This window comes from Dermacentor variabilis, chromosome 1 (genome assembly GCF_050947875.1).
Source record: "Dermacentor variabilis isolate Ectoservices chromosome 1, ASM5094787v1, whole genome shotgun sequence".
Lineage (NCBI taxonomy): Eukaryota > Metazoa > Arthropoda > Arachnida > Ixodida > Ixodidae > Dermacentor > Dermacentor variabilis.
In genome coordinates, this window is record NC_134568.1 from 136,274,376 (window position 1) to 136,287,560 (window position 13,185).

The following is a 13,185-nucleotide window of genomic DNA, read 5'->3' on the forward strand; positions in this document are numbered from 1 at the left end:
CACCGACGCAAGCATCGGACGATGGCTCGCAGCGTTTTTTTGAACATCCCAATCCAAAGCTCTTCTCGTGTTTAGGCGGTCACTTTTGTTTGCTTTCAAAGCGAATAGCACTGTCTACTTAGACGGGTTTCTCTTATTTAATTGGCTGTCAAGAGCCGAGGAGCACGCAGGAGTGGAGAGGGTTTTGGTGGGGCCGAGCTAGCGCAGGGAAAGTAGATAGCCGAATAAAAATGGTGGTGCCGGCGTCTGTGATTGGTCCGCTTCTACTTGCTTAACTTGAAGCATAGAGTTTCGTACAACAATGACTAGAAGGAACTCTGGCGCTGCGATCCTCCAGCCACCGTGGGAACGATAGGTAGTACATGGATTTGCCTGATCTTTGTTCTGTTGGCTTTGTTTATTACGCTTTATCTGCCTTCATTGTCCTACATTTCAGAGTTATCTATACTTGTCTAAGTGCAGAATACTCTGCGAACACGCACAATCGCTACTAGTTTGAGCGGTTCAATCTGTCGAGGGGGCCAAATTGAAACGCCCCAAGCCTCTACGCTCTCGCTTGCCCACGAGAAATCCATAAGAGTGTTCTATGACGCTTGTCGATCGATACAAGAGTCCGTAACGCAATGGTTTCAATATCGAGCTTCTGTGCTAGATGTCTTCTGTTCGAATCCTGCTGCTGGACGATATTATTGACGCTTATTTACTTATGTATTACGCAGTACTTTGTTCAAAACAATGAGTCACAAAGTCGCGAAGCCGTTTCAACGCTGGAGTTTTGGCAAATCCATGTACTACCCATCGTTCCCATGTTGGCTGAACCACCCCGGTTGCGGTTCGCATAGACGTTAGCGCCAGAGCTTCTTCCAGTAATCATTTAATGAAACTATGTGGCTTGCGGCCTGGCTGGTCAAAAAAGTTGCGGTGACGTGCAACGGAAAATTGAAAATGCCGCTAAAACGAATCCTCAGGGAAGATGAGCTGGTAAAGTATGACCGAAAGGGCTCGACAAAGTTATACTGCCACGCAAGATTTTTTATTACCCCTACATAAATCCATTCTAACCAGCAGCTCCGAATATATAGCCAGTGCCAGAGTGATCGGCGGGCAGCCATCTTCTATTGCTTTGGGCACGGAGTATAGGGCACGATAACGTAAAGCTATTCCAAACGTTTCTATTCCAATTCTGCAATCAGCCCTTCAGGATCGGTCAAAAAATTTTGAAGCCACCGCGCCTGTCTGTCACGCGACGTCACGAAAATCGCAAAAACGCCCCATATGATATAATATGTGCACGCTGATTATGCATGATTAGACCGAACGAAATAAAAATAATTATTTCTGATTCAACGCCTTTCTCGCCATTAACGAAAAAGGCGTTGTTTCACCAACTGCTACCGGTCAAACTTTTTCGGGCTGCACCCACTTTGTCTGTCTGTCACGCGACGTCACGAAACCGCGAAAACTCGCCGCATCAGAGTGACGTGTACGCGTTAAAGACGCATTAATACGCCGAACAAAACAGAAAGTTTTTCTGCGTAGCCGGGCACTGCCTCGTTCCGAAAGGAGTAGAATATCGCTGCCTGTCAATCGCTGTGGCACTGGCTACTCGGCGCTGCCGGGGAGTATGCGCTTTTATTTGGGTATTAAAAAAGATTTTACGTGGCCGTATAACGTTATCGAGACCTTTCAGCACGTATACCACATTTCTCTGCCAACTCTACTTTGCTGAGTATCTGTCTTAGCGACATTTTTAACCTTCCGTTGCACGCCGGTGTGATTCTCGACCAGCCAGCGCGAGCTAAGTAAGGGGAAGCGGACCAAACGCAGACGCCGGCACCACCCTCCTCATCCGGTTATCTACTTTCACTGCGCTGGCTCGGGCCTGTCGAAACTCTCTCTACTAGAGCGTGCTCCTCTCCCCGGCTCCGTCAGTTAGATAAGAAAAACTGCTCAATGTATAGGCAATGCTATTCGCTTTGAAATCAAAAGAAAGTGACATATAAATGAGAAGCGCATTTGATGGGCTTTTCAAACAACGCTGGTGGTTACCGCCCGATGCTTGCGTCGGTGGTTGCGTAAATTTGTCGTCAGGAGATTGGAATAAAAACATAGTGGAATAGTTTTACGTTATAGGGCCCATAGCCTCTCTGGCTATTCCGAAAATATATATATATATATATGTTTCATTCGGCATATTAATGTATCTTCAATGCGTACACGTCACTTTGACGCGGTGAGTTTTTGTGGTTTTGTGACGTCGCGTGACAAACAGGCAAAGTAGGCGCAGGCCGAAAAAAAAGATGTTGACCAATAGTGGTGGGCTAATGGCGAAAGAGGCCTACAATCGGAAATAAGTTGTTTTTTTACAGCGAAGCTGTTTATGCGTAGCCTGCGCCGTCGTTGTCGGACTTTGCTAAAGAGGGGCCACGTGACCTAGCGGGAGAGGGTAAAAAATGAGCTCAACAGGGGGAAAGGGGTAGGAGTGACCCCCTTTCCCCTGTGAGAATGCTATCTCATGCATACGCGAATCTTATACGGTTGTCACACGGTGCATTTTCGGCCATCGAGCCAGATCGGCATCGAATTTATCGACAATTGATTCCACCCTACCGCGAAAGAAACAAATGTTATGCTGGCGGTTTGCGGCCAACGAACAGTGCCCAGCGATTGAAACTCGATACTAGGAGCGCGTGGCTGCCGGCACTTATTGCGCCAGAAAGAATTAAGTGCGGCCAGGCGCGTCAATCGTCAAACCAATCCAACCAATCGTCAGAACGATTGCAGCGCCCGCATCTCCAGTGGTAGGCCTTGCGCCCAGTATACGGAGCTTTGGATTAGTGGTTCCGCACATTCCATCCCAGCTACAACTATGGGAAAACCACGAGTAGTGCATACTTCTGAGGAAGAAGATGCCTACCGCGAGCGTCGGCGAGAATTGGCTCATGAACGGGCTCGTCGTCGTAGGGTCGACCCCGAGCTGTGCACCAGAGATGCCTAATGCCAGATGCCAGAAATGCCGCAAAAAAAAAAAAAGCACTGCTACAGCATGCTCACCACGCGAAGCACGCAAAAGCGACAATGAGGTGAAAGCATGGTGAAACAAAATATTTACAATATAGAATGCTTGCGAAGTTCGACTCGCATGGTGGAACACTCGGGGGAACTAACACGGCTTCGCTGTTCGTCCATCTTCACGGACTGGAAGGGGAGGTGATCTTTTTTTCTTTTGTTCATTCTGATCATGCATAATCAGTGTGAACACGCCATACTAGATAAGGAGCTCTCGCGGTTTTCCCGACGCCTCGTGACAGACAAACGAGAAGGGGGGGGGGGCGGGGGGATTTCCCACGCTCCTTCCATGTATACAGGCTCTGAATCACCCCCCAACGCGGTGTGCTGGACAGCAGCAGCCACAGCAGCAGCAGCAGCAGCAGCAGTGGGAAAGTCGAAGGAAAAGGCAAAGAAAGCTTTGCTTTAAAAAGAAGGGTGGCTCGTGCAGAGAGCTCGCTTCAGTTTGCCAATCACGATGAGCCCGCTGATATTCCTAAAAATCTAAGTTAATTATTAGATGTTTGTTTAATTAATGACTAATTACTTCGTATCACCCGTCGCTTAGACTTTTATTTCAAAATGGCTATTTTGAAATACGTCTAAAGATTTACGTACAAACACCAGGTATACGTGGACAGTGCATGCACTTTTCTTTAATGTGACAATTTGTGTTCCTGTATTGCGCTTGCAGTGTTTGGGACCATTCATATTGTGTCATTTTTATTCACTTTTCTCTCTTGTGTCAGTTTGTGTATCTGCACTATATGCAGTACTTGCAACACTTATCTCTCATTTTATAATCTCTTTTTTACCTTTGTGATATTGTGGGATGGATTTCCATGTCACCCATGTGAGAAGGAGTAGCCGGCACCTTCTGTTGATGCCAGCATCTCCTTATTTATCCCTGTCAATTAAAGTGATGGAGGCAGTTGAATTCAAATTTACCCGCTCGCGGAACCCCAAACCACTGGATTCTGCGAAACCTAGTTTTCTTGCAGTTATTGATGCGAAAGCGTCAAATGGTCCATTGAGTAAAAAAGCCGGCGGCGTCTGTAGCAGCGAAACTTCCCATTGGCTGCGAAGCCACGTCACGAGCCTATCTGGCGCGCTCCTGACGCTGGCTCGCGCTCGCTGGCTCGGGTCTCGACGGAGCAGAGGCAGTGAAACGAGACATCTGCGAGACTCGCGAGGGGAGAGGGCATCGCCGCGGCACCACATCGTCCTCGCTCTCACTCTCGGTAGTCTGTGTTATCCGCGCGTTCCTTGTCGGCGCAAGCTTCGGTAAGGCCAAATCAAAACGCACCAAGCGTCTCAACTGAATCGCTTGCGCACGAGGAGCTCATAACTCGAAGGACCGCTCAGTGGCGTTCAATTGGACCTTAATGCTTTCGCATTCACAACTCATAAGAAGTGCTTAGGCGTCCTCGGATTTTTTTTTTTTATTATACTGACATTGGAAATTGGGAAGTGAAGAAATTCCAGCTGAACGCACTGCAACTGTCCAGCATTACGGCAGACATATGAATAAGGGGCAACAGAGGAGCAAGGAAGAAAAAGTATGCGGATCCCACGTACTGTGGGAATCGAAGTAAGCGAAGCTTTCTGAGCTGTTTAGTTTTATTGACGATAATTGGCGGTGACGTTGATGGCGAATGTTTAATTTCTTCAGCGTTTAGTGCAATACGAAGGCGGCAAGTTGATGTTAAGTGTTACCTTGCGTGCACCACTGCTGTTTGTCTGCGTAGTACACAGAACACACAACGAGACGTGTTCGCTTGAGGCGTTGCTGTGCGCCATGCTTCATAACCTCCGAGAAGGTTAATGTTGTCTCTCTCTCATTCCCTCACACGGCGCATCGCATCATGGCAGAAGTGTTTTAGGCTTTAGTTGTGTTATGGGGCTTTACGTGCCAACGCCACAGTCTGATTATGAGCCACGCCGTATAGTGGCAGACTCCGGATTAATTATGACCTCCTGGGGCTCTTTCGCGACCACTTCGCTCCCGCAGAAATGTGGCTGCCGTGGTCGGGATCGAACCCGCGACCTCGAACAATGCCATAGCCGTAAAACTACCACTGTGGGCACAGAAGTGTGGAAATGACATGGAAATCTATAGATGCTACGGTGCTATACGATGTCGTCTAGGCAGTATACGGTGCCTTTACGCGGCTTTGAGTCTGGCACACCGTGCGTAAGTTGTCCATTTGACAAATTTGAATGGTGTTTATTTTTCAGAAATAGCAGAAACGTGCAGCACTGTACCTTGAACCTAAGTTTATCCAGTTTGTCCGCAACTACTTTTGTGTCTAGTAGTAGCGTTTCCTCGTCTTCTCACGTCGCTTTTTCCCTCTTCCGCCCTCCCCTTATATATGCGAGTTGCGAGCGAAGGGTGCCAAGGCTGTTATTCACTAGTTTCGTGGCTGCGCCGGTTCTACCCATTGTCCTGTCTGCTCTCCCCTACCTACTCCCTACCATTTTATCCACCCCCCCCCCCGGTTGCACCTTGTAGAAAGGTAAGCACTGCAGTTTCTGCAATGCTTTGGCGGTGGATCACGCATAATTACAGCCGTCAAGAGGGTATTGTGGCGACGCCCAGGAAGCCCCAGAAGGCATTGTGCACATGCGATGCGGTGCAAATGTCCAAACGAACTTCTCGCGTCGCCTTTCCTCTCTGCCACTCTCCTTCCATGTATATGTGGCGCTCTGAACCACGTCCCAACGCATCGTGCAAGACAGCAGCAGCATCAGTGGAAAAGTCGAAGGAAGAGGCAAAGAAAGCTTCGCTTTAATAGGAGCAAAGAACGGGGAGTGAAGATAGGAGATTGGAGACTGGAGATAGGTATACTAGGTAGTAAATTGGAAAAGACGCTATATATACTCGCATTTGCAGTTCGCGGCAAAGTACCCATAGTTCACCTTAGTTCGCGTGTAACACACATCACAGTGTTGGCCAGTTTCGGAAACCCCTGCTTTAGAAGATACTTCCCTGCAGGTACCACCAGTGAGGAGAAACAAAAAATTGGCTTGACTTGCACGACTATAATATTAAGCACCTTTGTTCTCTGGCTGCTTACCTGTTTGGTTCAACTTTTCAGAACCAAACAGGCGAACCAACGTGATATACCTGACATCACCTGTGACACTGCTCCGTTCAGGTTTCACATTTCAGGTTTAGTTATGATTGTTTCCATGATTATAATGATGATGATTTAACTTTATTAAGAGCAGACCTAGTTGTTTGGTCGCCTTCCTTGCGGGCGCCCTTCTCAGTCCAGGAAGCCATGTGACCTGGCCGCCTGCCCCTGTTCACCAGCTGACGCTGGTTATCGGGGTTGAGGCTGGTGAGCTGAGTATCCCACTACTCCGTTGTGGGATGGGGGATCAGGGAATGTCGGTGTTTCGGTCGAGTTTCCATACCACGTGGTACAGGGTGTTTTGCTCGCCGCAGAATTTACAGTCGTATTCGCAAAACGTGGGGTAAATGAGATACTTCGTGCCTTATCGGAAAGTGTTGGTTTTTCATCATCATTATCATCATTATTAGCCTGTTTTATGTATACTGCAGGACGAAGGCCTCTCCCTGCGATCTCCAATTACCCCTGTCCTGTCCCAGCCGATTCCAACTCGCGCCCCGCGAATTTCCTAATGTCATCGCTCCACCTTGTCTTCTGCCGTCCTCGACTGCGTTTCCCTTCTATTGGTAGCCATTCTGTTACCCTAAAGGTCCAACGGTTAACTAACCGGCGCATTACATGACCTGCCCAGCTCCATTTTTTTTCTCCTAATGTCAATTAGAATATCGGCTATTCCCGTTTGCCCTCTGATCCAGACCGCTCTCTTTCTGTCTCTTAACGTTATGCCTAACAATCTTCGTTCCATCGCTCTTTGCGCGGTCCTTAACCTATTCTCGATCTTCTTTGTCAGTCTCCAAGTCTCTGCCCCATATGTCAGCACTGGTAAAATTCACTGATTGTACACCTTCCTTTTCAATGATCATGATAAGCTTCCAGTCAGGAGCTGACAATGTCTGCCGTATACGATCCAGCCCATTCTTATTCTTCTATGAATTTCCTTCTCATGATCAGAGCTCCCTGGGATTATTTGACCTAGGTAACGTACTCCTTGACAGACTCTATAGAAGCTGACTGGCGATCCTAACTCTTGTCCCCTTGCCCGGCTATTCATCGTTATCTTTGTCTTCTGCATATTAATCTTCAACCCCACTCTTACACTCTCACTGTTAAGGTCCTCAATCATTTGTTGTAATTCATCTGCATTGTTGCTGAATAGAACAATGTCATCAGCAAGCCGAAGGTTGCTCACATATTCGCCGTCGATCCTTACTCCTAAGCCTTCCCAGTTTAATAGCTCTAATACTTCTTCCAAGCACGCAGTGAATAGCATTGGAGTGATTGTGTCTCCCTGTCTGACCCCTTTCTTTATAGGTATCTTCCTGCTTCTCTTGTGTAGGATTAAGGCATCTGTGTAATCTCTGTAGATATTTCCCAAGATATTTACGTAAGCCTCCTCTACTTCTTGATTACGTAGTGCCTCCGTGACTGCTGGTATCTCTGCTGACTCAAATGCCATTTCTTAATCTATGAAAGCCATATAGAGAGGCTTATTGCACTCTGCGGATTTCTCGATAACCTGATTAATGACATCGATGTGATCCATTGTTGAGTATCCCTTCCTGAAGCCAGCCTGTTCACTTGGTTGACTAAAGTCCATTGTTGCCCTTATTCTATTGGATATTATCTTTGGGAATATTTTATATAATACTGGGAGTAAGCTAATCGGCCTATAATTTTTCAATTCTTTAACGTCTCCCTTTTTGTGTATTACTGTAATGTTTGCATTCTTCCGGTTTTCTGGCACCCTTTCAGTCCATAGACACTTCATATAAAGAGCCGCCAGTTTTCCAAGCATTATGCCTCCTCCATCTTTGATTAAAGCGACTGTTATTCCATCGTCACCGGCCGCCCTTCCAAGTTTCATGTCTTGCAAGACCCTTCTGACCTCATCGCTAGTTATAGGAGACGTTTCCGTGTCCTGTTCATTACTGTTTCTAATTGAGCTGTCCTGACTCCTCCGGGTACTGTTCAGGTCAAAATAGAATTCTTCCGCTGATTTTACTATATCTTTGAGATTGCTGATGATATTACCCTGCTTATCTTTCAGTGCGTACATCTTGGCTTGTCCTATGCCAAGTTTTCTTCTCACTGATTTCATGCTGAGTTCATTTTTTATTACTTCCTCAGTCTTTCTCACGTTATATTTCGAATATCCCTTATTTTCTCCTTGTTGATCAGTTTTGACAGTTCCGCGAATTATATCTTATCTCTTGAGTTTTACACTTTCATTCTTTGTGTTTTTTATTAGGTCCTTAGTTACTTGGGAGAGCTTACCTACGGAGAAATCTTGAGAAAAATGGCCAGAGACGGATCGTCACACAGAGATGCTTCTGCAGCGATAAGGCGACATCGCTCCCGGAAACGAAAGTCTACGAAATCCTCTTCCAGTTCAAGAGAAATGTCTCGTCTGGCAACGCCGCCTCCTGTTCCATCTGTCTACAGTAAGAGCACGAATGTCAACGAAAAAAGCGGCCATGCTATTCATGCTTCATCAAATGAGGTGTGGCCAGCACTGCCGAAGACATGCCACGCGCCAGAGCCATAGCACATGACTCGCCACTTAAGGTCATATGTCACTACAGTTGACCAAATGCGAGACAAGGATTCACAAGTGATTGCTGTGCTGAAATCGCTTACGAATGTCATGCGCCTACTACTGACAAACATGGACACTCCGGCTGCTCGTAGCGCACTGCAAGTGCTGGACGCGCTGACTCCAGTACTTGAAAGCATCGCATAGCACCATGGCCCGCCCCTCGCTGCCCTTCCACAAGGAAGTCAAACAAGCATCTCTACTGCAGTGGATTGCCCGTGGTCTCAAATCGATAATTTCAGATTTTAGACATTTTGTCTTCTAAAACTGTTTTCCCATCCTCGTAATTTGCGAACCGAACGTGCAGAATGTTATACGCATTTCTGGCTATGAGGCATTCATGTCCTCTACCTGTGGTGCTGTGAGCAAGGTAACTGTATATATTAGATGTGATCTGACATACGTGTTGCACCCAGTCCCACCTCACGACGACAACCAGTACGTTTGTTTAATTGTGAAAACGAACAAGCTTACGTTCACAATCGTCGCTGTTTACATTGCTCCTTCATGTGGCTTCGACTCTAAACGACTGCACGACGTGCTATCAGCGACACCCGGCTCTACGATTCTCACCGGAGATTTTAATGCTCACCATCCGCTTTGGGGAAGTTTGAAGATGGACTCTAGGTGAAGGAGACTAGCATCCTTTGCCACACAGCACAACTTTTACTGCCTCAGCGATGGAAGTCCGACATACTTACGCGGGCTTACGTACAGCAGCGGCCTAGACTTGACCCTGGTATCTCGGCGTCTTCAAAGAAACGTGCAATGGTTTCCGGACTTCGAATCACATGGAAGCGACCATATTCCGACGTACCTGAAGATCAAGGGACTATCTAAATACTCCTTCACGACCCTCCGGCGAATTGATTGGTCGGCGTTTCGGTCGCACATGGAGGGAGTAGGTCAGCAAGGAAACCATTAAAGTCTGGAACACGAAATTTAAAAGGCCATGCAAGAGGCTGCACGTAGTTTTCAGCCTTTCCCGAAATATGAAGAATTTGAAGCCGAACTGCAGCGACTACGAGCAATTCGCCGACGGGCTGAAAGAAGATACAGGAGAACTAAATCCATCCATGATCTCTGAGAGGCAAGGCGGACGCAAAAGAAGAATCAAGGCCGCATCGATGCGCTACGCTCTCAAATATGGAAACGTTTCTCTGAGTCCTGTTTCTGCGGAAACGTTTCGTGGATCCAACGCTCCTGCGTTGGATACACGTCAGCGATTATCTCAGATATGGAGAACCGTGCGTGGGCTTCGCGTATTACCACAACAGCGTGTTCCTTTCAAATCCCTCGCTTTGCACCAAGGTCGCAGCGAAATTGACGTTGCTGAAGAATTTTGCTCGAGACTTTCCAGCATGCAGTTCCAACGCGCAATTACAGTGCCACTCCTGTGCCACGGGATTCCCGTATGGATGTAATTTTTTCGCTGGAGGAGCTTGAAGCGGCACTGGCGACTTGCAGGCGCTCTTCGTCACCTGGCCCGGACGGGGTTACCTATGCGGAGCTCGCCAATCTTGGGCAGAAAGCACGACTCATGCTGCTAAATCAATACAACGAGTCTTGGCTCAACGGTTTGGTTCCACGCGAATGGAAATGCAGCCGCTTGGTTCCACTTCTGAAACCTGGTAAATCACCATTAGATTTGTCATCGTACCGCCTCATCGCTCTGGCCAGTTGCGTAGGGAAAATAATGGAAAGAATGATTTTGACGTGCCTGGAATGGTACTGATAATATAGCACATTATGCCATCCCTCTGATTGAAGCCGTAATCGGTGGCCGCACTTTTCAGTGGCTGCATAGTTATTTGACTGACAGGCATTTCTTCGTGATGACCGAGGATGGCGCCACGACTCAACACCAAACGTTCCGTGGAGTCTTGAGGCGGAGTGTTGAGCGCGACGCTATTCAACCTATAGTGCTCGTTGGCCTAGTCAGATGCTTGCCCAACACCGTTCGAGTATCAATATATGCCGACAACATTTGCATTTGGGCGTCTGCTGTAACACGACTGCAGGTACGAGCACGGCTCCAAAGGCAGCTACGTTAACATCACTGTACTTGCGGAAACCGAACTTAGAGCTGTCTTCAGAGAAATGCTGCCTTGTTACATTCACTCGGAAGGCAACGAAGCGTTACTCTGTAAGTGTCAATGGACAAGCAGTTGCAAATACACGGAAACACCGCTTCTTAGGGGTAATTATCGACCGCGACCTATCATGGAGCCCGCACGTTTCATACCTAAAGAAGAGGTTAATGACAATAATACATCTCCTCAAATTTTTCGGCGGAAAGTCATGGGGCACATTGGTGCGGTCAATGCTGCAGCTTTATAACGTCTTGTTCCTCGGTTTCTCGAGATACAGCCTTCCTGTGCTTGGTAACACCTGCAAAACAAACCTGCGTATACTCCAGGGACTACAATCTCAAGCCCTATGGACGTGTCGCGAACTTCCGAGGTGTGCGTCTACAGCGGCAACGATTGTCATAGCTCGAGATCACCCAATATATACGTACTTGGCAACCGACGCTCTCAGGGCGCATATTCGGCACGTTGCCCGACTACCTTCTCACCATCTTGCCGCTCTTCCCGCAGAAAGGCCACACGCAACTTTCATTCGTATAATTGTCGCCAATCGTACCTCACTGTCATCGAACCACGTGCCTGCAGCAAGGCCATCCTCACCTTTATGGTGCCTGCACAGACCTGAAATACGTCTCACCATCCAAGGAATCATGAAGAAAGCCAACATGCCGTCGTTTGCCCTGAAGCAAGCCACATCAGAACTTTTACATGAGGTGCACAGTGGCCGCGTACACGTTTACATAGATGGCTCAGTCACATCTGCAAGTTCAGCTGCCGCTGTGGTGATACCAACAAGATCCGTCAAAATACAGCTAAAAACGTCACATGTATCATCAACGACAGCTGCTGAACTGGTAGCCCTGCGTGCGGCTCTTCATTTCATTCAGGAGGAACAACTCCATGCATGGTCAGTCTTCTGTGATTCCAAGGCAGCCCTGCAGAGTGTACTCTCAGCACTGCGCCATGGATCACATTAGCAGCTCTTCGCAGAGATCAGAGAAGTACACCATCGCATAGTTGACGAAGGACACGATATAATATATCAGTGGTTGCCTAGTCACTGTGGAATACATGGCAATGATCGAGCAGACGCAGCTGCCCGATCTGCCCATGACAGCATCAACTGCGTTGCCATTCCTCTTTCGAGAGCCGACGCAGCGAAAAAAACTTTCCGCACTTGCGTGTGACCTGACATTAGCTCAGTAGACTTATCTGAGTTCACAAGTGCACGCCTTCATACCCTGGACCCTCATTTACAGCTCCGTATTCCGCCCGAGCTTCCACGACGTGACTGCACCCTTCTAGTGCGTCTATGGCTTTGAGTAGCATTTTCAAATGCGTACTCTTTTCTTATCGGAATGGCCAACAGCCGACTTGGTGACTTCTGCGGGTGCAATGAAACAATTGAGCACCTCCTTTGTCAGTGCTCTCGTTTCAACCCGCAAAGAGCAGTCCTCTCAGCCACCCTAGACAAACTGTACAAGCGCCCAATGACAGACAGAGAACAAGATCCTTAGAAATTGGCCTACGCGAACATCAGCGCGATCCGCTATGAAGGTGCTGCTGTCGTACTCAAAGGCACGGGACTTTTTTGCAGATTGTGACTGTACACTGTGTGACGTAGGATTGTACGGTGACACTGCGTAAGACTGGGAACGTCTTTGCGGGCTGCGTGACAGTGCCCACAGAAACAGTTCGTGTGTACGTGCGTGTACGTGCGTGTGTAGGTTTTTTCCTTTTTTATCCTTCTCTCTCTCACCTATCTCATCCCCTTGCCCCTCCCCCAGTACAGGGTAGCCAACCGGAGATAATCTCTGGTTACCCTCCCTGTCTTTCCTTTGCCTTTCTCTCTCTCTCTTACCTACTGGTTGCCTTGGTGCCTTACCTATAACTAACAATTGCTGCCTCTGAAGCCAGCCTAGTTACGGTTTCATTCATTATCTCTATGTCATCTTCATCTCTCTGTTCTAAGGCTGCATATTTGTTAGCAAGTACCAGCCAGAATTTGTCTGCTTTTACCCTTACTGCCTCTAGGTTGACCTGTTTCTTCTCGACCAATTTGACTCTTTCTCTCTTCAAATTGAGATGAATACTAGCCTCACTAACCTTTGATCATTGCACTTTACCCTACCTAACACTTCTATATCCTGCATCATGCTGGGATCAACAGAAACTATGAAATCAGTTTCATTTGTTGTCTATAAGTTATCGCGCCCACTTTCACGAACTTCGAGTGTGGCGGGGTATAGATTCTTTTATTGCAAAAAAAAAATTGACTACATTTGAAGCTCGATTTAACGAAGTGATGACCTCGCTC